The 23874-nt window shown below is 37.8% G+C and overlaps 1 long non-coding RNA gene across 1 annotated transcript; it reads left to right on the top strand.

Moving 5' to 3' along the window:
* Positions 1-11059: 11059 nt before the first annotated feature.
* On the top strand, positions 11060-12286 carry LOC306662137. The gene is made up of 2 exons (XR_013764079.1): positions 11060-11239; positions 11508-12286. It is a non-coding gene; the product is annotated as an uncharacterized lncRNA (long non-coding RNA).
* Positions 12287-23874: the final 11588 nt, after the last annotated feature.

The following is a 23874-nucleotide window of genomic DNA, read 5'->3' as shown; positions in this document are numbered from 1 at the left end:
GGAAGTAGGAGGGGTTAGGGTTAGGGTTAGGGTTAGGTTTAGAGTTAGGGATAAGGAGGGTGGTAAGAATGGAGGAAGGAAGGACTGTATAGAGGGAAAAGAGGGGTGGGAGGGATGGGGGGAAGGGAAAAATAACAGAATGAATCAAACAATATTGCCCTATGTAAATTTATGATTTTTAATTAAAATAAATAAATAATAAAAAATTCAATTATATTTTTACTACTTTAGATTATGTAACTTTTTAAAAATACAAGTTTAGGGGCTGGGGTTGTGGTTTAGTGGTAGAATGCTTGCCTAGCACATGTGAGGCACTGGGTTCAATTCTCAGCACCACATTAAAAAATAAAGATATCAATGACCATACTACCAAAAGTGCTATGCAGATTCAATGCAATTCCAATTAAAATCCCAAAGATGTACCTTACAGAAATAGAGCAAGCAATTATGAAATTCATCTGGAAGAATAAGAAACCCAGAATAGCTAAAGCAATCCTTAGCAGGAAGAGTGAAGCAGGATATATCGCAATACCAGAAATTCAACTATACTACAAAGCAATAGTAACAAAAACGGCATGGTATTGGTACCAAAATAGACAGGTAGATCAATGGTACAGAATAGAGGACACAGACACAAACCCAAATAAATACAATTTTCTCATACTAGACAAAGGGGCCAAAATATGCAATGGAGAAATGATAGCCTCTTCAACAAATGGTACTGGAAAAACTGGAAATCCACATGTGGCAGAATGAAACTAAACCCCTATCTCTTACCCTGCACAAAACTCAACTCTAAATGGATCAAGGACCTCAGAATCAGACCAGAGACCCTGCATCCTATAGAAGAAAAAGTAGGCCCAAATCTTCAACATGTCAGCTTAGGATCAGACTTCCTTAACAGGACTCCCATAGCACAAGAAATAAAAGCTAGAATCAACCACTGGGATAGATTCAAATTAAAAAGCTTTCTCTCAGCAAAGAAAACTATCAGCAATGTGAAGAGAGAACCTACAAAGTGGGAGAATATCTTTGCCACTCATACTTCAGAGAGAGCGCTAATTTCCAGAATCTATAAAGAACTCAAAAAACCTTACACCAAGAATACAAATAATCCAATCAACAAATGAGCTAAGGAAATGAACAGACACTTCACAGAAGAAGATGTACAAGCAATCAACGGATATATGAAAAAATGTTCAACATCTCTAGTAATGAGAAATGCAAATCAAAACTACCCTAAGATTCCATCTCACCCCAATTAGAATGGCAATTATCAAGAATACAAGCAACAATAGGTGTTGGAGAGGATGTGGGGAAAAAGGTACACTCATACATTGCTGGTGGGGTTGCAAATTAGTGCAGCCACTCTGGAAAGCAGTATGGAGATTTCTCAGAAAGCTTGGAATGGACCCACCATTTGACCCAGCTATTCCACTTCTTGGCCTATACCCAAAGGACTTAAAATCAGCATAATACAGAGATGAATATTCATAGCTGCTCAATTCACTATAGCCAGATTGTGGAACCAACCTAGATGTCCTGCAATTGATGAATGGATAAAGAAACTGTGATATACATATACACAATGGAATATTATTCAGCCATAAAGAGAATAAAATTATGGCATTTGCAGGCAAATGGATGAAACTGGAGACTATCATGCTAAGTGAGATAAGCCAATCTCAAAAAAACCAAAGGATGAATGATCTCACTGATAAGCAAATGATGACACATAATGGGAGGTGGGAGGGGGGCAAGAATGGAGGAAGGAGGGACTCTATAGAGGGAAAAGAGGGGTGGGAGGGGTGGGGGAAGGAAAAAATAACAGAATGAATCAAACACCATTACCCTATGTAAATGTATGATTACACAAATAGTATGCCTTTACTCCATGTACAAACAGAAAAACAACATGTATCCCATTTGTTTACAATAACAATAAATTTTTAAAAATAAAGATATCATGTCCATCTACAACTAAAATGCAATTAGATAAATAAATAAAAATACCAGTTTAAAAAAAATAAAAATAATGAGAATAAATTTAATACAAGCTTTGCAAAATCTCTGTTGAGAAAAATATAATATCTTATTAGAAGGCATAAAAGGTGACTTAAATAAACAAGACATATCATGTTCATGGATTGTACAAATGCATATTTATCAGAACAATGTCAGTTATCTCCAACTCATTCTATAGTCAAACCCAGTCCAATAAGGGTTGTGTGGGACATTAATAGCTGATTTTTTTTTTAAATCCCACATATATTAGTGAATGGATAAAGACATAGATATGTTACACAGAAATGTAATAAAATATGAATTGGTGTAACAATTTTGAAAACAATATGGCATTACTTTATAAAATGAATTATGCATATGCTTTGTGACCAAGCAAACCCTTTAGTAAGCATACATGCTAGAAAAATTTTCCTTCTTTCTTTCTTTTTTTTGTTTGGTGTGCGTGTGTGTGTGTGTGTGTGTGTGTGTGTGTGTGTAGTACTGGGGATTGAACCCAGGGGTGCTCTACCTCTGAACTACATCCCTAGTCCTTCTTAACTTTTATTTTGACACAGAGTCTTGCTAAGTTGCCAGGGCCAGTCTCAAACTTCAGATCCTCCTGCCTCAGCCTCCAGAGTATCTAGGATTACAGGTGCATGCCGCTCTGCCTGGCTTAGAAAAACTCTTATTTGTGACAAGTGCATATGAATTTCATAGCAGAATTGCTTGAAATAATAAAAATGTTAAAAAAGTGTCAAACCAAAAAACAATCCCAATGTCTGCTATAGTAGAATAGGTAAAATTTTGATTTATTTATATGTCATGCATTATTTTAAAAGAGGATGTGTTCTGAGAACTGTGTATTTAGGCAATTTTGTCATTGTGCAAACTTCCTAGAGTATATTTACATAAACCTAGATGGTAGACCCTACTGCATACCTAGTCTAGATTATATACATGTATACATACACATTCTGTGTGTCATGAGGAACAAAATAACATGAGGTTAAATTAATCACAAGAGAAGATGTAATCAAGAAACACAGTAAACATGAGATGTATGAGGCAGCTGCACACATAACATGACATAATTTTTCTATTTTTTTCTGGGGGAAGGTTACTGGGGATTGAACCCAGGAGCATTTTACTACTGAGCTACATCCCTAGTCATTTTCATGATTTATTTTGAGACAGGACCTCACTAAAGTTGCTGAGGCTGACCTCAAACTTGGGATCCTCCTGCCTCAGCTTCTAGAGTTTCTGAGATTACAAGTATGCACCACCATGCCCAGCATGTTTCTAAATTTGTTATAAGTAAAAGTAAAATAATATTTTAAAGAACATCATTACAAATACAAAAATCATGAACATAGTCATTTATTACCAAGTAATATGTACTGTGTATAATTACATGTGCTACACTTTTACAAACTGGCAGTGCAGTATAGGTTTGTTTACATCAGCCTCACCACAAACATGTAGGTAGTGCATTGTACTAGGACAGTATGATAGCTACAGTGTCAGTAGGCAACAGGAATCCTTCAGCTCTTTATAATCTTATGGGAACACAGTCATATGTGCAGGCTGTCACTGACTGAAAGGTTATGCCACACATGATGGTAACTGAATAAAATATAACTGGAGTGTATAAACTATGACCCCATGTATTTCAAGAAATGTAATGTTGAGCCAACAATAAAGCAAGGCACAGAAAAATAGGTAGTATGAGACAGAACAGTATATGTCATTGCAGGTACAGATAAATCACAACAAATCCCACTGTTGTGTATAATTATAATACACCAATGAAGTATATATAGTGAAAAATTTACTGTAAATGTTCATAAGAGATAAGATCAAATAATATATTATTTAGTGATATATGGAAATGTAAAAATTAAGTAAGATATTATTAACACAGAAATTATGGGGTAAAGGTTCAGGGTACAATCTGGAATGAGCAAACAGGGAGATGTAGGGGTTGTGACACTGATCAATTTTTTATAATTGTTGATCTGTATCTAAATGTTCATTTTACTAATATCTTTAAAACTAGACATGCATACCATTTTATATATGATATAACTTACTCATTAAAACAAAAATTTTAAGGCAAGTACAGAAGGATGTTGAAAAGCCCAATACAGAAGTAAAAATCTAAAGTTTATCAGAATGGAAAGGAATAAGCTAATTCCTTTAGAAACCTTAATTTTTTAGAGCTTCTCAACTTTAAAAGAAATAAGCCAAAGAAAGGTAGCACACTTAAACTATTTAGTAAATTTGCTAAACCCATAAAGTACAAGGTAGAAACTTTAAAACCACATAGGATTTCATGGAGACTTGCTTATTACTCTCTCAAAGACGTACAAATTACAAATTATGTTTTCTGTCCAAGGAAACAGAACAAAGAAGTAGAAATTAGGACCAAAAATCCTTTATTCCTCCCTCCCTTCCTTCGTCTTCTCTTTCGTTTTCTTTCTCTCCTTCCTTCCTTCAATCCTTCCTCTTTATTCACAGAATACTTCAATCCTGTTCTCTGTATTGGTTTTCTATTACTGCATAACAAATTACAAAAAATTCAAAGGCTTAAAACAAAACAATTTATTTTTCCACAGTTTCCATGGGTCAGGGTCCTAGGAACAGACTAATCTGATCCTCTGTCCAGGGTTTCACCAGGCTAACCACAAGGTGTTGGCCAGGGGTCTGATATCAGAGTTCTCATCCAAGCTCTTTCAGGTTTTTGGCAGAATTTGGTTCCTTGTGATTGTGGGACTAAGCTACAGTCTACAAACTGAGTTCTGGCTGAGGGTTGCTCTCAGCTCCTAAAGGCTGCTCTCAGACCTGGCTACAGACTTGGGAGCCCTCTTACAATTTGCAACTTGCTTCTTCAAAGCCAACAGGAGAGTCTCTCTCATGCTTCAGATTTTCTCACGTCATGTAAAGCCTTCAATTAGGTCAAGCCCTCCTTCAATAGTCTCCCTTTTGATAACACAAATTCAACAGACTAGGGACCAGAAGCCACAAATTATTTTAAATGCCTGATGTATAGCGTGACAGGTGGCATCGAGTGGGAGAAAGCTAGAGAAATAAAGGCCATCACATAGGACTCTGTAAGCCACATATGGCATGTGACCTTTATCCTAGCAACAGCTAGAAACCATGGAAGGATTGAAGGTTCTTAAGAACAAGGACAAATGTTAGAATCAAATGTTTGAATCTGCAATTTACAACAATGACTCCAGGGGGCAGTAAGAAAGAGAAAGAAAAATGGGGCAATTTACTCAAGCCTCTACCTGTGGGCTGAAAGGAGAGAGTGTGATATAATGACTCTAGAAACCACCCATCCAATATACTGGCATGTTCTCAGAATATTTTAAATTTGAACAACATTACTGAATATCTATTGTATGTGTAGAAATACAGCTTGGGAACAGAAAACAAGTAGCCTGGTCCTTCTCTTCCAGCCTGCCACAAATATACACCCGTGACTTTTTTAATAATATAATTAAGGAAGAGCAGAAATCAAAATATAGAAGAGAATAAAATACAGCACACCAAAATCCATACCACTTCCTCTGTTGTTTTTGGTGATCATAAAACATCATTCTTAAATTTCTTTGAAATCAAAGGGATGAAAGAAACTTGGTCAGTTACAAAGTCATTATATTCAAGGATAAATTCTTCAAGAGAAGAAAAAACATGCCTGACAGTGAGATTGAGCAAACCTTTTCCCTTGGATCCTCTGTGTTATTTTAAGCAGTCCACTAAGAGCTAGAAGAGGTCAAAACAGAGTGGCCAGCGCATAGTAGGGTTTGCCAAAAAAGGTCTCCTAATGAAGGGAAGGCAGAAGACATGTCTGCAGAGAGGAGGGGCAAATACTAGTCATACATTTCTCTCTGCATATGGTGTTTGATTACTATTCATTCAATTCATCAAAGGGCTTAAAGGGGTTTTTTTGGGATTGGATCATCCCACATGTGTAATAAATTTCTAACTTCATCTCTTGACTGACTTGTAAATCTTGGACCTTTTCAGGGATTAAGTACTTGCTAAATTCATTTATCAAAATTAAAACTAGGTTTTCAGAATGCTGCCCTACAAATCCCGAGAAACTACGAAAGATTAACCTTTTGCAGATTCTTCCAGGCTGAACACCAGTGGGTGACATCAACACCCATGATTAATAGTGGGTATCTAAGGTCTGGGGGAGAGGCTGACAGACGTTTGCCCCACATGAAGGCATAAATCAGCTGCTAATCAACCTAAGAGAACACACACCCTGATACTCTCCATACTAATGAAACATTTCCAAGTAAAATTTAGAGCATCCATAGGAATTCTCTTTTGCCCCAGTACCAGTGGATCAGACCTCCAAATGTAAAACAGAATTCACCAATCCAGCCTTTTTTTTTTTTTTTTTTTTTTTTTTAAATCCTCCTGGAAAGCAGCAGCAGTAGTCACAAAATTAAACCTGAAGTCCAGAGTGAATCAGTCATAGTTGTTCTGTGATGCTGTTCAGGGAAAAGGACTTTAGCTAACATTTTTATGCCAGGGACCCTTGCACTGTTGGAGTTGCACACAGTCTTGATACTTCTAGAGAAGCATCCTGCTCTTCTGTCTCCTTTCTCCCTTGGCTATTTACAGCCTGTGGTGCTATCTTGGGGCTTTAGAGGCATTTCATCCAAATATCCACATTCACACAAAATGTTCCAGCACCTTCCCAGTACAATCCTTGACATTTTCTCTTCCCTCCCTGAGAGACACATGCTGTGAACCTGCTCCTTCTTGCATCTGAAATGGCAGCTGGGCTCGTTAATGGTCCCCTCAGATCCTCTACCTCCACTATTCCTCCAAAACAAACTCTGCCTCAGTTCATAACAGGCCCGATGAAGCCCTAAATAAAGTGCCACTGAGACTTCGCTTCCCACTAAAGGGTACAGGTTGGACCCAGATGGAGACATAAAACAGCAAGTGCCCCATTGAAGTACTCCCAGGTTCCCTTGATTATACTTTATGGAACTGTTCCCTTCAAATTCTCCAAAACAGTAGTGAATGAGCTTTTCTTTTTCCCTTGGGGGGCCACTTTCTGACTGTACAATCATTTAACCGGGGAATCATAAGAATATGGGTCATATCAATTGCGTTCAGTTTTTCAGCCTCTGGTAGAGTTAGCATGACTGAGCCTTTCTGGTTACCAAGAACTGTCAGAGGCAATGTATTTGCATCATTATCAACAATCTTTACTACAAGTCTCTGAGAAATGCTAAGTTACTAATGTACACTTAAACCTGAGGAGACTAAGCGCGGGAATGTAATTTGCCCCAAGCTATTGACCAGAAGTCAGACCCTGGTCAGTCTGGTTCCAGAGCCTGGGCCAAACTCACAGATGGCTGCCTTCTGCTTCACGGGTGAAGCCCTGTGCTGGGTCCTAAAGGCAAGTGGATGACTTGGTTGTGTTAGACAACCTTTCTGCCCACCCTTACCTGGGGCTTCAAGTCCAAGAAAAACACATTAAAGACTATTACAGGGCGGGTTGTAGCTCAGTGGTAGAGCACTCACCTAGCACATATGAGGCTCTGGGTTCAATCCTCAGCACCACATAAAAATAAATAAAATTGTGTCCATCTACAAATAAAAAATATTTTTAAAAAACTATTATAGAGCCAAGAGACGAGTGGTGATTCAACACAGGAGATGGGATAGCTAACTCTGTCGAGAGGGTTGAATGAAGGCTCCCCAGAGGAGTGACATCCAAGCCTGAACATGATGGAGAGTCAAGACAGCCGCACAGGAAATGTACTAAAGCATAGTGTTAGAAGAAGTCATGGAGCAGGAAAAGCTTGACATGACACTGACAGGGGCCAGGAGAGTGGAAGGAGAAAGGGGAGGAGGGTGACAGGAGACAAAAGAGACGAAGAGAAGCCTTAACTGCAATGCTCACAAATCTAGATACTACTTTTTTGGTAAGGGAGTCTATTGCTTTTGAGCAAAACTATTGCACTACTAGGGTTGACTTCAGAGGTTTTTTAGAAATATTAGCCAAGTAGAGGTATGGATAATGGAGTGCAGTGAGGACAGACCCGAGGCAAGAGCGCCTGTTAGCCTGCCAGGGCAACAATGGAAGCATCACATAGGTACAGAGGGCCTGAGCCAGCCAACCAGCGGCAGTGCAAATGGAAAGGAGAGGCCAGACAAGAACATGTGAAAATTTCTCCATGCCGCTTATCACCATGTATGTGCTCATTAATTTGTTTATCTTCAGTCTCCCACTAGATCACAAGTTCTTCGAGGTCGGGGGTTTTGCTGAATCCCTAGTGCCAAGAACATTACCTATAAAACCCCCAGAAACATATTTAGAATGAATGAAGTAAACACAAAGGAATTTAGGATTGATTGGATTTAATAAATTAGAGAATGGGATACTTGAAAGAACTAAAATTTCTAACTTTGAAAAGTGAATGGGGCTGAGGTTATGGCTCAGTGGTAGACTTGAATATGGGAGGCACTGGGTTCAATCCTCAGCACCACATAAAAATAAATAAACAAAATAAAGGTGTTGTGCCTATCTATGACTAAAAAACATTTTTTTTTAAAAAAGTGAATGGATGGTGACAGAGATCAGGAATGTAACACAGAGAAGAGTTGTGAAGTATCTGCAGGTTCTAGACTGACATATGCATAAGGCTGTTCAAAGTTTGGGACTGGAGCACAAGTGTTGAGACTGGTTTCAAAGATTCTGAATTCACCAGTATAGAGTTAAAGATGGCACTACAGTCAGGGAAACCACAAAGCCTAGGAGGGGAGAAGAGAGAAGCCATGAGCAAATCAAATCATACCAGAGAAGAGTGAACAAAAATAAATAAATAAATAAAATAAAAGAAAGGAAAGGAAAGGAAAGAAACAAGGAAGAAACTAAGAAAGCTAAGAGAACCGGGAACAAAGGGTGAAAGGGTGTTCCTGGAAACACCAAAGGAAGAGTCTGGAAAAAGACATCCTGGTGCATTTGGGGATGACAACAAGTCATCAACCACTTACAGGTAAAAGAAAATGAAGACAAAATAAAGTCCATTTGTTTGAACTTGGAAACTAAACTATCACTGGAATCTGTAATTCCAAAGAATACCAGAGCATGAAAGGGGAACTGAATGCAAGTTGTTGAAACTTACAGAGGAATAATAGGACCTACCACCAGCTTGCTAACCCTTTGTGAGGCACCCAGGCACAGGGTCTGGCAGGTAGAGCACCCCTCCCCTTGAGCTGGCCTGTCTGTGCAGGTGTAACCAGCCCAGCATCTGTGATGGCCCTTGCTAGGAATTAAGAAAGGGATTATTTCAGGAAGGGAGACTGGAATGCAAGGACCAGTGGAGAAGTCAACTTAAAATAAAGGAGATGAGATAGTAAATGGATTACAGTGCAAGGAGAGAAAAAAAAACACCCCTTGGAATTTGAAGTATGGTAGACCTTTGAAACAGGGAAAATGAAACTTATGCAGGAAAAATGATGATCTGACTCATACTGATAATTCACTTGAGATTGGAGAAGCCCAACAAGACAGCGGATGGTTAGATTCATCTTAAAATATTTTAATATTTTTAGAAAATGAAGAAACACTTCACTCTCCATTTTGAGAGTTGACAGAAATCAGAAAAATCTACACTGCAGGAAATTATAGAAAAATAACTAGTTCCCTTAACAAATAAATTGCAAATTGAAGAGAAGAGAGAACGAGAAAGCAGAAACATGTAGAATTAACACTATTAAGAAAAGAATCAACCAATCACAGTAAGTGAAATTTACCTGACTTTGGAGAGAAAATTATAAAATAAATTTTAATTGACACTAAAGGACCATTGGAAATTTGAATATTAACTGGATTTTGTAATAATAGGGAACTGTTTATGTTTACAGAGGAACTTGTAACAGAACTGGAACTTGCTTCCAAATAATAGAGCCTAGGAAGTAGAAAGGTGGGTTATATACAGGTAAAATAAGACGGTCATGAACTGATTACTCTGAAGCTGGATTGGTGGTACGAAGGGATTCATTATATCCTATTCTGTTCATTTTCACATAGATTTCAGTTTTTCTATGATAAATTTTGTTTAATGAATGACAAAAGGAAATTTCACTCAGTGAAGAATGGGAAAATTGCATTAGTTCTAATGAACGGTTAAGGAAATGGAGGAAAACATTTTGAAAGGAGGATACATAAATCAGAAAAAGGCAGAAAAATTAAAAAGACTAAAACACAGAGACATAAAGCATAAATACAAACAGAAGCAGCAACTAGAGAGAAAGTAACACAGATTCAAAGACAGACTTGTGAAATTACATTACCACCTTGTGGTCTTTTAGGATATTGCCCCTAAATGCTCACACCATGATGTTTTTTCACACCCGTAGGCATCTGCGGGGGCATGGTGCCCATGCTTGCACCAGCTGTAACCGCATTAAAGGTCATACCTAAGCTTCTATCTGAGGTATTTTATTTATGACATGAACTTTCTTAGCTCTCCTAATATTTTCAGATCCTACCTCTACTTGTTGTCACAGGACTCAGTATTTACTAATTGTTGCCCCAGGATTCCCACTTTATATATTCAGGGTTAATTCTTAAATTGTTATTTCAGGGTTTTATGAACAAATCCTTGTTTTGCTTTGTACAGACCCTTATTGACCTCTTGTCTTCGGTTTTATCATATCTTCTTTTCACCACTTTTTTCTCCAGTCTAATCTTCACTTTTTACTTATTCTTTGAGACGTTCTCTTACCTCCTCCAACTCCACAGATGTTCTTTCTTGCAGTACGTGACTAAGCAGCATGATGTATTCACAGAGTATGGCACCATGAGACAGGATAGGATGGCAGAATGTAGAACCAAAGGCAATCTGTGGCTCATGGTCCCACTATGCAGCCAGATAACCCAGTCTTGAACATTCCATTTCTCATATGTAACAAGTCCAGATACTATTATTAATACCATTATAGTTCTTTCTTTTTCTTTTCGTCTTTTTTTTTTTTTTTTTTTTTTTTTTTTTTTTTTTTTTTTGAGGAGGAGGAGGAGGAGGAAAATTTTAAGAGGAGTGTCTCATGGGTTCAGAAGTCTCAGTCCTTAAATGGTCAACTCCATTGCTCTGGACACACAGTGAGGCAGAATATCATAAGAGGGGCATGCACTCTATTGTCTTTTAAATTCTCCCTCATCTTCATCCACAAACCTGTGTGAGTTCCTGCTGTGTTGATCTCTAGTAGGGCTTATGCAGTAGACTCCTAGCTCACCTCTCTGCTTCCAATTGACCCTCCACACAGAATCCAGTTACTTTTTCAAAATGTGCAACTGTTCATATGATGATCAGCCAACCTCTTCATAACACAATTCCTTACAGCTTTCTAGTCGCATTTACTATTGCTCCCTCAACTTACACCCCCAGCTTCAGCCATACCATGCTACTTGCTATCCCAACAGGATCACTGTGTGTACACACTTCCTTATCTTTGTGCAGTTGATATCCATGTCTGAAAACCCACTTTTATGCCAGCTAACTCCTAATCTTGGTGTGTCTTAATTCAGACTTAACATGTGGCTGCCTCACTCCCCAAATGAGTGTTCCCCTAGTACTTTCACACCATTGCATTCAAGTCCCTATATATTAATAATGTATTCACTAGGTTCTCTCTAATCACCTGTCTGCAGTCCCCTTAAATTCAATCATAAGGTAGGCTGGACTGTGTCATATTTATTTCAACATTCTCAGAGTTTCACTCATTGGGTATGCAATGGATATTAGCTGCCTTCTGCTCTGCAGTTGTCATGGGGATCTGACCTCCAAAAGATAAAGTGCATGGTCAGAGCTTTAATGAAGAAAAGAAGATACCACTTGGGACAAGTATTTTTAATGATAATTCACCAGTATTAGCAAGAATTTTCACTTAACCTTCATGTGAGAATAAAACATTTTTCAAGTCTTCTGAAAGAAAACACATCAAAACGTACCAAAAATATATACCTTATTAGAACCAGAATTCCATTTGTAGGAATTGAAACTGAAAAAAAAATTTAGATATAAGAATGTTTGTCACCATAGTATTAATATGGTTTTAAAAGAAGACTAGGAATCAAAAATATCCAGAATAAAAACTCCAAAGTGAATTCCAATAAAATCTATAATGGAATTCTTGGCAGCCATTAAGAAAGAAATTTAAAATTATTCCGAGAGCTTGGAAAGTAGCTCAGTAGTACTGTGCTTACCTACCAACTGTGAGACCCTGGGTTCCATCCTTGGCACTGGGGGAAAAAAAAAAAACTCAATTGCATGTATAAAACAACTGTGGTCAATTTCACAATAGCGTGTGTGTTAATTCCTATCATAGACTGATGCAATGACTTATGTACATATATAACTAGTACAGAGGTTGAAAGATTGAAAAAATATGTATGTATATACATACAAATATATAGTAAAACTAAAGTACAGTTATAATTTAATCTTTGGCTTCTCTTTAGCTTTTGATTTTCCTCTACTGAACAGGTATTGCCTTTAAATAATAAGGAAAATTAAAGGGTATATTTTTAAAGAAGAGGAAGAAGAAAAGAAAGGAGGCTGAGTCCCTGAGGCAATAGAGAAAGGAGAGCATTTAAAAGAGCACCAGAATCTTAATAACAGAAGGACCCATGGAGTTATACAGAAGGTTAAGCCAACTGGTCACATGTGCCTTAGTGTCAAGTAGTCAGATCAATATGTACTCGAGGTCAGTGTCAGTGAACGGAAATTATTTGGAGAGGAGGGAGGTGGGAGAAAAAGGTGATATCTGTCAATATCGTGGGTCAGACTATTCACATAACCCTTTTTTCCTTTGTTGCCCCATCCCTACCACCATGTCTTACTACAGGGACTCAGAGAATTTTTAAAAACTTTCCTTATTTGTGCAGAATAGAAAGTATATCTGTGAAAGTAGTACAAAAAGAATGTCTATGCCACACGCTTGCCCAGTCTAGCTGCATTATTAGACCTGGGCTCCCATCCCTAACCAGAAGACAGACTGATTTTTTTCCAAGATCTTGGGAATTTATTAAAGTTTAGAGTACCTAGAAATTTCCCACTGACTAATTTCCCCCCCTTCCACCCCGTGAAAACAATACTCAATAAAAATAATCTCTGGTATCATTAGAATGAATATAAAATATTTGTTTTGAAATTTCTTTTTGTTTAGACAAAAAAGAACATTAAACCCATAATGGATCAAAGAGGAAGTTGAGGCTGGGCCCAGAAACTTGGGAGGCTGAAGCAGGAGGATCGGGAGTTCAAAGCCAAGCTCAGCAACTCAGGGAGACCCTGTCTCAAAATAAAATATAAAAAGGGCCTGGGGATTTGGATCAGTGCTTAAGCACCCCTGTGTTCAATCCCCGGTACCAAAAAGAAAGAAAAGAAAGAGGAAGCTGAAGGTGAGCAAACAGAGACAGCAAGAGTACACTAGTGTTTCAAAAACTTCAGAGTAGAAGAGAAGGGTGCAGGTAAGGGGTACGATTTAATGAATATTCGTTTTAAGGAAAGAAGAAACTTTAGCATCTTTATATCTTATGAGAAACTTATTAAAAGGGATATTTGAATACTTTAAGACGAGACACAGAGAGGCACTGGTAATGCATGGAATAAAGAGCATCTTGACTTCACAAGCTCCAGGAAAGTAGATGATGAGAATGATGTGCAGCATTGGTAGAATGCTAATTCTCCAAATTCTAGGATGGGTGGGACTGTGGGGGGAATTCTTTTAGATTATTAAATGAGAGGCAAGATCAATTGTTAGAGGGGTGGATATGGGAGATAGCAGTTTGGGGAGCATCAGATATTTTTGGAAAGGTCACAGTAGATAACGTCTTTTGGGGAAAGGTATAGTCACAGGTGGTGTTCTCTGGGAAGCAGCCACTGGGACCGAGTAGAGGGCACAGCAGTTCATCATGGAATACAACCCGTGAGTAAGCAAGTATCCTCTGAGGACCTCAGCGCTGTTTTCTGCTCTTGACTTGCCAGACATTCAGAAGCAGCAGATCCAACTGAGTGTGTAGGAGTTCATGCTATCGATCCCATCCACAGCCTCCACCACTGCTAATGTGGCCACTTCATTCAAACACTCATCACCAGCCCTGGCATGGCCACTGATAAAGGCTGTGTTGCATCAAATGGCCATCATTTATCTTCCGTGGTAGAAGAGGTAACAGACCTTCAGACTTTGTGTTCCTTCCCATATGTCCAACTATATGCTTCTATCCTAGATCATGTTTGCTGATCTTTAAATCATTTTTCCTTCAATCTCTGGCCAGCTCATCCTTGCCCCTGAGTCCTTATCTAGTGTAACCTCCTTCCCCAAAGTGGACAGCCTAGTATACCAACCCAACTGTCCATGGGAACTGTTTTCCTTCACAACTGTCTTTCAAGACCACTCGGAGTGAAGTGGTAATTCAGCTGCCATTCTTATGCAACTTACATCTTCTTTATAAACCAACGCCCACACATTTTACCAAACCACATAATCTAAGCGGCAAGGCTACTTGTACCACCACAGGCTCAACTTGTTGCAGATGTCTTAACAGCTCCAAGCCCTGCTCAGAGCTGTTGGTCTTCCAAACCATCCACTGCAGTGCCCCAGAAGTATTCCTCAATATGGAATGTTTTGCCTCTGGAACTCAGAGACCTACTAGTAGGCACTGTGAGCACCTTAGTCAATATGCACAATGTAACATTTTGTTTTACTTTATAGATGTGCCAAATTGTTCCTTACCACTGGATTCCCCTAAATATGTAAGTCATAGGTCCACAAATCTTATGGATTAACATGTTTTTTACCAATGTGTCTAGTATGTTGCCTACCTCTTTTTCATCTTGCTTGATCAATAGGATGTCATTGAAATATTGGGTTAGTATGGCATTTTGTGGAATGTCTAGCTGGTTTAGATCTATTTGGACTATGTTATGGCAGAGCATGAGAAACATAACAAAGTCTTGGAATAAAATTACATCTATTGTCCCTTCTGTGTGAAAGAATATAGTTTCTGATCCTTTTTTGGGACTCGGTTAAAAGGAACATTTTTTTTCTGTCAGATCATTTCTTCTTTTATTGGTTCTTTTTAATTATACATGCTAGCAGAATCCATTTTGATATAATTATACAAGCATGGAATATATCTTATTCTTGTTAGGACCCATTCTTGTGGATGTACATGGTGGTGGGATTCACTGTGATGGATTTCATATATCTACATGGGGAAATTACGTCAGATTCTACTCTCCTTTTCCTATCCCTCCTCCCTACCCTTCACTCCCCATTGTCTAATCTACTGAACTTCTATTCTTCCCCTCCCCTCCTTATTGTGGGTTAGCTTCCACAAATCAGATAAAACATTCAACCTTTGGCTTTTGGGGACTAGTGTATTTCACTTAGCATGGTAGTTTCCAGATCCAGTCATTACTGGCAAATGTCATAACATTAATCTTCTTTATGGCTGAGTAATATTCCATTATTCCATTTTTTGTGTGTATATATATTTTGTGTGTATATATATATACATATATATGTATATATATATACATATATATATGTATATATATGTGTATATATATATATATATATATATATATGGTACCAACCTATACACACACACACACACACACACACACATTTTCATCATCAGTTCTGCTAAAGGGTACCTAGGTTGGTTCCATAGCTTAGCTATTGTGAATTGGGCTACTATAGACATTGATGTGAATTTGTCACTGTAGTATACTGATTTTAACTTCTTTGGATATATATTGAGGAGTGGGATAGCTTGGTCATATGATAGTTCCATTCCTAGTTTTTTGAGAAATCTCCATACTGCTTTCCAGTGTGCATGTACCAATTTGCAGTCCCACCAGCAATGTATGAGTGTACCTTTTTCCTCACATCCTTGTCCACATTATTGTTGCTTGTATTCTTGATAATTGCTATTCTGACTGGAGATGAAATATCAGTGTAATTTTAATTTGCATTTTTCTAATTTCTAGAGATGCTGAACATTTCTTCATATATTTGTTGATTATTAATATTTTAGAAGACACAGAGACAAACCCACAAAAAATACAGTTACCTCATATTACACACAGACTCTGAAAATATATATTGGATAAAAGATAATCTCTTCAAAAAAAAAACTGGTGCTGGGAAAACTAGAAATCCAGTTGAAATTTAAGTCCTATTTCTCACCCTACACAAAATTCAACTCAAAGTGGATCAAGGACATAGGTACTAGACCAGAAACCCTGCACCTACTAGAAAAAAACACAGGCCAAACACTCCAACATATCAGCTCAGGAACTGACTTCTTGAAAAAGACTCCTCAAGTGCAAGAAGTAAAATCAATAATAATGAATGGAATGGTATCAAATTGAAAAGGTTCTTCACAGCAAAGGAAACAATCAAGAGTGGAGAGAGAGAGAGCCTATAGAATGGGAGAAAATCTTTGCCACCTGTACCCTAGATAAGGCATTAATTTCCAGGATATATAAAGAACTCAAAAAACACCAAAAAAACAAAAACAAAAAAACACGCTCAAACAACCCAGTCAAATAAAAGGGCAAAGGAACTGAACATACTTCACAGAAGGAACATTTTTGTCCAACAAATTACTGCACAACACATATCTGTGACCATATGAATCTGACCCAATAGATATACCACACTGGTATGGCAGCTATTATTGATACAATTACTCAGGAAAATTTGTGGTAGTACACTTTTTCTTCAAGACCTACTTTCTACAGGGGTTAAACTGACTGTATTCTTCAGGTCTTTAACAATGGAGCAAACCAGACATAGTTGTGTGTGCCTGTAGTCTCATCGACTCAGCAGACTGAGGCAGGAGGATGGTTTGGGCCCAGAAGTTCAAGACAAGCCTGGGCAACATAGCAAGACCCTAGCTTTTAAAACAACAAAAAGAGGGTAGAATGCATTTCCACCATCCTCCTCAGGATGCAATACTGTCATTTTTTATTGACTTGGGAGAAGGCAGATACAGGTTTCCCCATGGACTTTTCCACTATGATTACTTCTACCTCTTTGGCCAAGGACCCAATGTGGAAATGACTTCAATCTCCAAGTATGTTAATCCTAATTATTCATTTGGGGACTAGAAAAATGACCACTAGAAAATTTTGTGAACTCAATGGATACAATAAGCCAGATCTTTGGGACATCATCTGAAGTCTAACCCCCAAACATCCGTAGTCTATCGGGGGAGCCAAAATGATGCTTTCGTCTGCAGTCATCAATGCCAACATGGAACCCATGTCTAACAGATTACAAATGTCCAGGTATTCCTCTTCCTTCATTATGCAGCTTCAATAGCTGTAAGTCTCTTTGGAAAAGGACAGTATTATCATTACTGTTTTACTTACTATAGGGTTGCACTGACCTTTCCTCTGAGGACCTGACCAAGTCCTTTGCAAAAGGATTCCAGGCTTGATATTTGAAACATTTGGAAATTTCTCAGTTGCAACTTTTTATTGGCAAGACTTCCCTCAGTCTTCTGTTCATCCATTCTTGCTTTTATTTACATATATCAGTATATGTATACTCATCTCCTTTGCTGTGTTCTAGTAACCATCTCCACCAAGACCCAGTCCCCAGTTGTGTAGCTTATAGTAATTTTTCTTTCTTGTGCAGCCCTGTCTGTATAAATAATTTAACTTAAAATGTATTACAGAATTCACGGCCCATGTGTAATATAGTGGTATATCAATGACAATTTAGAATAGTAAGTGGAGGCAATTACATGTTTCCTGTCCAAAGAGTGCACATGAAGATTCTTTGTATGTTCATGAACCAACTCTGTATGTAGCTCCAGAGATAGTCTTTCAATGTTCTTTATTCTCAAATATATTGTTATTTCTCAACTTGTATCTCCCGTCATATGGAAAAGGAGGTAACACTGTTATGAACCATAATGCCATGGCTCTTAAAAATCTGCTTGCATTGAAATGATAAAGATCTTCTTGCCTTTGGCTGCAGTTGTCTCATACCATATAATGCTTACTAAATAATTATGATCCTGCATAATCATTTGTGGTTTCCATGAATATGAACTTCCAGTGACTTTCTCAATGTTGTTCCTGTGCCTTGTTTATGATAACCACAAATGCAGGTCTTAGCCAGAATATACGGAAAAAATGTGAATAATTATTTGATTTGGGGTCATTTAAATTTATGATTTTTTTTAATGTAGAATAAAATACCTTCCAACCATGTCTTCTCAGACTTTGAGGACATAATTCACTACCTTCTTAGAATGTGTGGATCTCTTTTAACATTGACTGTGCTGCTGCCTTCTACACACTCCACACACTACCAACAGCAGACAAAGTAGTGAGGCACCCATGGGTGGGGGCCATGCATGGATTAAGCATAGCAGTCTTATTTGTACACAGAATATATGTCCCTCATTTGGCTTAAGTGTGACCCACATCAGTCATGGGCAAGAGAAGATGTCAATCAGAAGGGGCCATGGCATCATAGAGCAATAGCCTTAAAAGCCCTCTAAGAAATACAGGGCTGGTGCTATAGCTCTGTAGTAGAGTGCTTGCCTAGCATGCATGAGGCACTGGGTTCAATCCCCAGCACCACATAAACTAAATAAACGAAATGAGTATTAAAAAAAAAAAAGTACAATCACCCTTGTAGAACTAACTGCCTAAACCTAAAGAGGGATGGAGTACCCACTCTGGATGCCAGCAACAGGCAGGCAGACACAGACACACAGAGTAAAGGATGACTAAAATCATGCTACTGCCTTTGGTGTATAGTACCAAGGTAGTACCATGTCCAAAACATATTTAGATGACAATGCATGGGACTACATGGGGTTTAAGCCCAGGATCCTTAGGCCAGTTGGTCAGTAAGCCACTGGTAGCCCAAATCCCTGACTTACTCTGTGTCCAACATGATCGTCATTTCAAAACCAATATTTCAGAACCATTCAGTCAGTCCAGTCTTGAGGAATCCATTGATTTACTGGAGCTGAGTACCACCTTATGAAAGCCATAGATAGACCCTATACCCTACTTTGCATTAAGTGACATCATATTAACAGCTTGAAATTAGCCACAATAAAAGCACTTATACCATGGTTTGGCAAATGTTATAGGGATTTTTTTGTGGGAGCACACCACTGACTTGACCCAACAAGATAAATACTGTGCTAACCAGGAGTGATCCACTCATCTGGCTAGTCTCCTGGTCTCGGACCTGGTCACGGAGTTCCAAGCAGGACAACCCCATAAACACGAGTCCTTGAGTTTGTTGGAGTATCTGGTTGGTTCTATATGCAGGATAGAAGGCCAGAGAATTCTCAAAGGGGAAAAATAGAAACTGGAGCACATGAGGGTCTTGGCCTGGTCTTGAGAACTGACCTGGATGGCAGGCCTATTTCCTACTGATTTCAACATCAGAGGAAGAATTTAAATTACTTAGAAGATACTCAGAAGCAGGGAGACCATGGCAGGGGCTCTGCTTGCTCACATCTAATGATAATGATGAGTTTCATAATTTTCAACTGGTCAAGTTCCCAAGATTATTACTATAACTTACTGGTTGTTTTGACCAGTAACCATGAACTGGTTCCTGGCAATTAAGCACCACCATCTGGCTTCTAAACCTCAGAGCACTATCATTCCCATTGGTATAAATAAATGAGATTATTTCTATGATAAAATCTACCACCAGCCATGGCTTACACAGAAGTCATCACTGAACTTCTTGGCTGATGGCATTTCAGTTTATTCCCAATGGCCTTAGTGAATGATGTGTCCTTTAAACCACCCTGTGAAACTTAATTTTATGATGAGTCTTCTGGTGTCATGTATTATACCTGATCCTAGCATCCACTTCCAGACCCTACGATACTTTTTTCTAATGTCTGTCATAGTAATTTGAGCATTTCCACCTCACATAGGTCATACTTTTTGCCTGTTTCTAGGAACCCCAGTGATAGCAAGTTTACATCATCTCCTGGAGCCATTACTAGAATGTTAAAATGCATATCCTAAGAGATTTCTCTAGTGTCAACAAACTCATTTTAAGTTATCAAATAGACTCACTCTATTACTCAGTTTTCCATTGTTTGTAAATTAATCTTCAGTGTTCATTTTCCATCTTCAGGGTATAAATGCAATTTAGTAATAATATTCCAATTCAATTATCTTCACATTTATCATTACCTCTGTTTCTTCTGTTTAAAATTCAGAACTTCAAACTCCTGATTAATCTTACTGGACCAATGGATTTCAATTCCCAGAACCATTCCAGTTTACTAGCAGGGAAGTACAGTGTATATATTATCATTTAGAGTGCCACCTAGTGCCAGTGTCTGTACCACCGAACAGGCTGGGGTGGTGAGTGAATCACCTCCAAACTCCTATCTTAATAGTCTGATTTCTTGGAACACTTCTGTCACCAACTGCTGCAGATTGGGTTTCAGTGAAACAGATCCCAAGAATTTAGAATGTAAAATATCTCTTGAGGAATAACACCTATGAAAGGAAAGGGGGCCAGAGGCTTGCTCAGGGAGATATTCCAGACTATGAGGCAGACCCAAGAAGTCTCTACAAGACCAGTGGGGAGCTCCGAGGCAAAGACTGCCAATGGCAGGAGCCCCATATTGGGTAGAAATGACCAGGTTACCGTACCATTGACTATGGGTCACCCGGGAAAAAGTGTGACGTCAGGTTGAATGATAAGGCAGATCCAGAAAGAGCCAATAGCTGGAACCTATGAGATAACAATACTTCTCATGAAGCAAGATGGGTTTTTTTGTTTTGTTTTAGTTTTGTTTCTGTTTTACAGACTGCATTTTGATTCACTGTCGTTTTTTGTCTTTGGCTTTCATTTCTCTTTCCATTTTTTAAATTGGTGCATTATATGAATAGGAGTTATGATTACACTTTCATACATGCACATAATAAAACAAGAAAATTTGACTAATATCACTCCCCAACACCTTCCTTCCTCTCCTCCCCACTCCCAGCCTTTCCTCTACTGATCTCCCTTTGATTTCCAAGAGATCCAGTCCACCTTTCTTTTCCTTTTTCTGCTCCAGCTTCCATATATGGGAGAAAACATACAACCCTTACCCTTCTGAGTTTGACTTATTTCACTTAACATAATTTATGGTCTCTAGTTTCATCCATTTTCCTGCAAACGAAATAATTTCATTTTTCTTTATGGCTGAATAAAATTCCATTGTGTATATATACCACATTTTCTTTATCCATTCATCCACTGATGAACACCTATGCTGATTCCATAATTTGGTTATCGTAAATTGTACTGCTACATAAATATTCATGTATCACTGTAGTATGATGACTAGTTCTTTAAGATAAATACCAAGGAGTGGTATACCTGGGTTATATGGTGGTTTCCATGTCTACTCTTTTGAGAAACCTCCAAATTGACTTCCATAGTCATTGTACAAATTTATGATACCACCAACAGTGTAAAAGTGTTCCTTTCCTCCACATCCTCTCCAGCATTTATTATTATTTGTATTCTTGATGATTGGTGTGAGGTAAAACCAGTGTAATTTTGGTTTGCATTTCCCTAATTGCTAGTGATGTTGAATATTTTTTCATGTATTTGTTGGCCATTTGTATTTCTTCTTATGAGACATATCTAATTCATTTGCCCATTTATTAATTTGGTTATTTGTTTTGTTGTAAAATTTTTTCAGTTCTTTATATAGTGTAGATAGTAATTCTTTGTCAGAAGAGTAGCTAGCAAAGATTTTCTCCCATTCTATAGGTTCTCTCTTCACATTCCTAATTGTTTCCTTCGATGAAACAAATACTTAACTGGAGGGGAATATGAGCAGCACATTTCCAAATCCTCCATAGATATTGACAGATATACAGAAATTGATAAATTCAAGTACTTACCTTGTTAGGATAAATAAATAAAAGCAAGTTTTATAAATTATAAGCATCCATCATAAGAAAAATGCAATGTGTAACTTTTAACTCATTGTAAATTTCACATATATAATAGAAAGTAGGGAATAAAAAGAGAACAATATAAAATACTAGGACAGAACTGTTTTAATATAATTACAAAAAAGTAAATTATAGATGAAAAGACAGAGACTCAAGACTGAATTTTTTTTTTTAATTACATGCAATAATGTTATTTTCAAGAGCTACCCGCTTAGAGCAAAAGACACAGAAAGGTTGAAGATAAACAAGGGAAAAAGATATACCAGGCAAATATGAGCCAAAATAAAGCAAGGATATCTATAGTAGCAGCTTTAATATCTGATATATATATATAGTTTTTTATATATATATATAAAATACATATATTCCTTATGAAATTCCAATGTTATTTAATAAGAACATTACATACATGGATAAAAGGAACATCAGAATAACCCAGAGAGTAATTCAGCAGTATTTTGTCAAAATAAATATATGTATACCCTGACTTAGTAATTTTCCTCCTTGATATATCCCAGCAAAATTATTACACAGGACCAGTAGTAGATATATAATGAGACTAGTGGCTATTGTATTATTGTCTATAGTGACAGAGTGTTGAAAGCAACCTAAGTGTCCACCACTGGGAGAAAGGTGAAATGTGTTGGGTGCATACTACATATATTATGCAGCTGACAGTACCGAAGAGATGTACATTCACATAACTACACAAGTTAATCTTTAAAATGTGATTGGAGGAAAAAGTGAGAATAAGAACGAATCAAATCATATAAGTTATGTACATTAAAAGACAAGTCACGGGTGGGAGGGGGACAAGAATGGAGGAAGGAGGGACTGTATAGAAGTACAGGAGGGGTGGGGGGGGAAATAATAACAATGAAGCAAAAACTATTACCCTAGGTAAATGTATGATTACACAAATGGTATGCCTCTACTTCATGTACAGAAAAACAAGATGTATCCCATTTGTTTACAATAAAAATTAAAAAATAAATAATTGATTATAGGAATTAAAAAAAAAAAGACAAGTCACCACAAAACAATACACATATGGTAAAACTATAGCAGTGAAATGGTTGCTTATGAGGATTAGGGGAATAAAAGTTGAAGATACAGATAAAAGGGGAATGAATTAATGAGTAAACTAACTAGAAGTGATCTGCAAGGGCCAGCAATAATCATGCTGCTTTAAGGTTTTAACATAAGGCTTTAACTCAGTCCTCTGCTCAAGTGCAAAGTGGGAATGATCAGAACCCCTTCCAGTGAAAAACTTGAAGTGTGGAGCAGTTAGTTCATAGGTTCCAGTTGTTGGCTCCTTCAAGCTCTGCTTTATCATTCAAATTCACATCACACTTTTTTTCCAGGCAGCCACTAGACAATGGTACAGTGATCTAGGCTTCTAGATATATCTGGGCCTAAGAACTGGCTGGATGGTGCTGGGAGAAAAATGGAGGTGATTAAGTTAAGCATGCTGGCAGCAGGGCCTGAGGCGGCACTCTTTGAGTCTAGGCTAGATAATAATAGGCCAGAAGGTGATACTTAGGAAGGGAAGGAAGAGGTCCAAGTCCTAGGTCTGAATGAAGTAAAAGGTGAGGGAAGAAAATGAAAAATAGTTGGATGAACAAAAAAGTTATGCAAAATACTGAAATAATAAAGTCTGTACATTTCAGAGATATGTGTTCAAGTATTAATCAGGACTATGACTACGCAGATGGGATGTTGATATGAAATGAAAACACTAAAAAACGAAGAGGCCAGGGAACTTGGAGCCCGAGTTGCTGAAGAAGGCCTTCTATAGGACAGCTGAGCTGCATGTGATAGCAGCAGTGGTGATAAGAGAGAAGTGGTTGGGTCT

Source organism: Sciurus vulgaris (assembly GCF_902686455.1).
Source record: "Sciurus vulgaris genome assembly, chromosome: 5".
Taxonomy (NCBI): Eukaryota; Metazoa; Chordata; class Mammalia; order Rodentia; family Sciuridae; genus Sciurus; species Sciurus vulgaris.
Note: the sequence above shows the minus strand (reverse complement) of the source record. Positions and strands in the feature narration are given on the sequence as shown.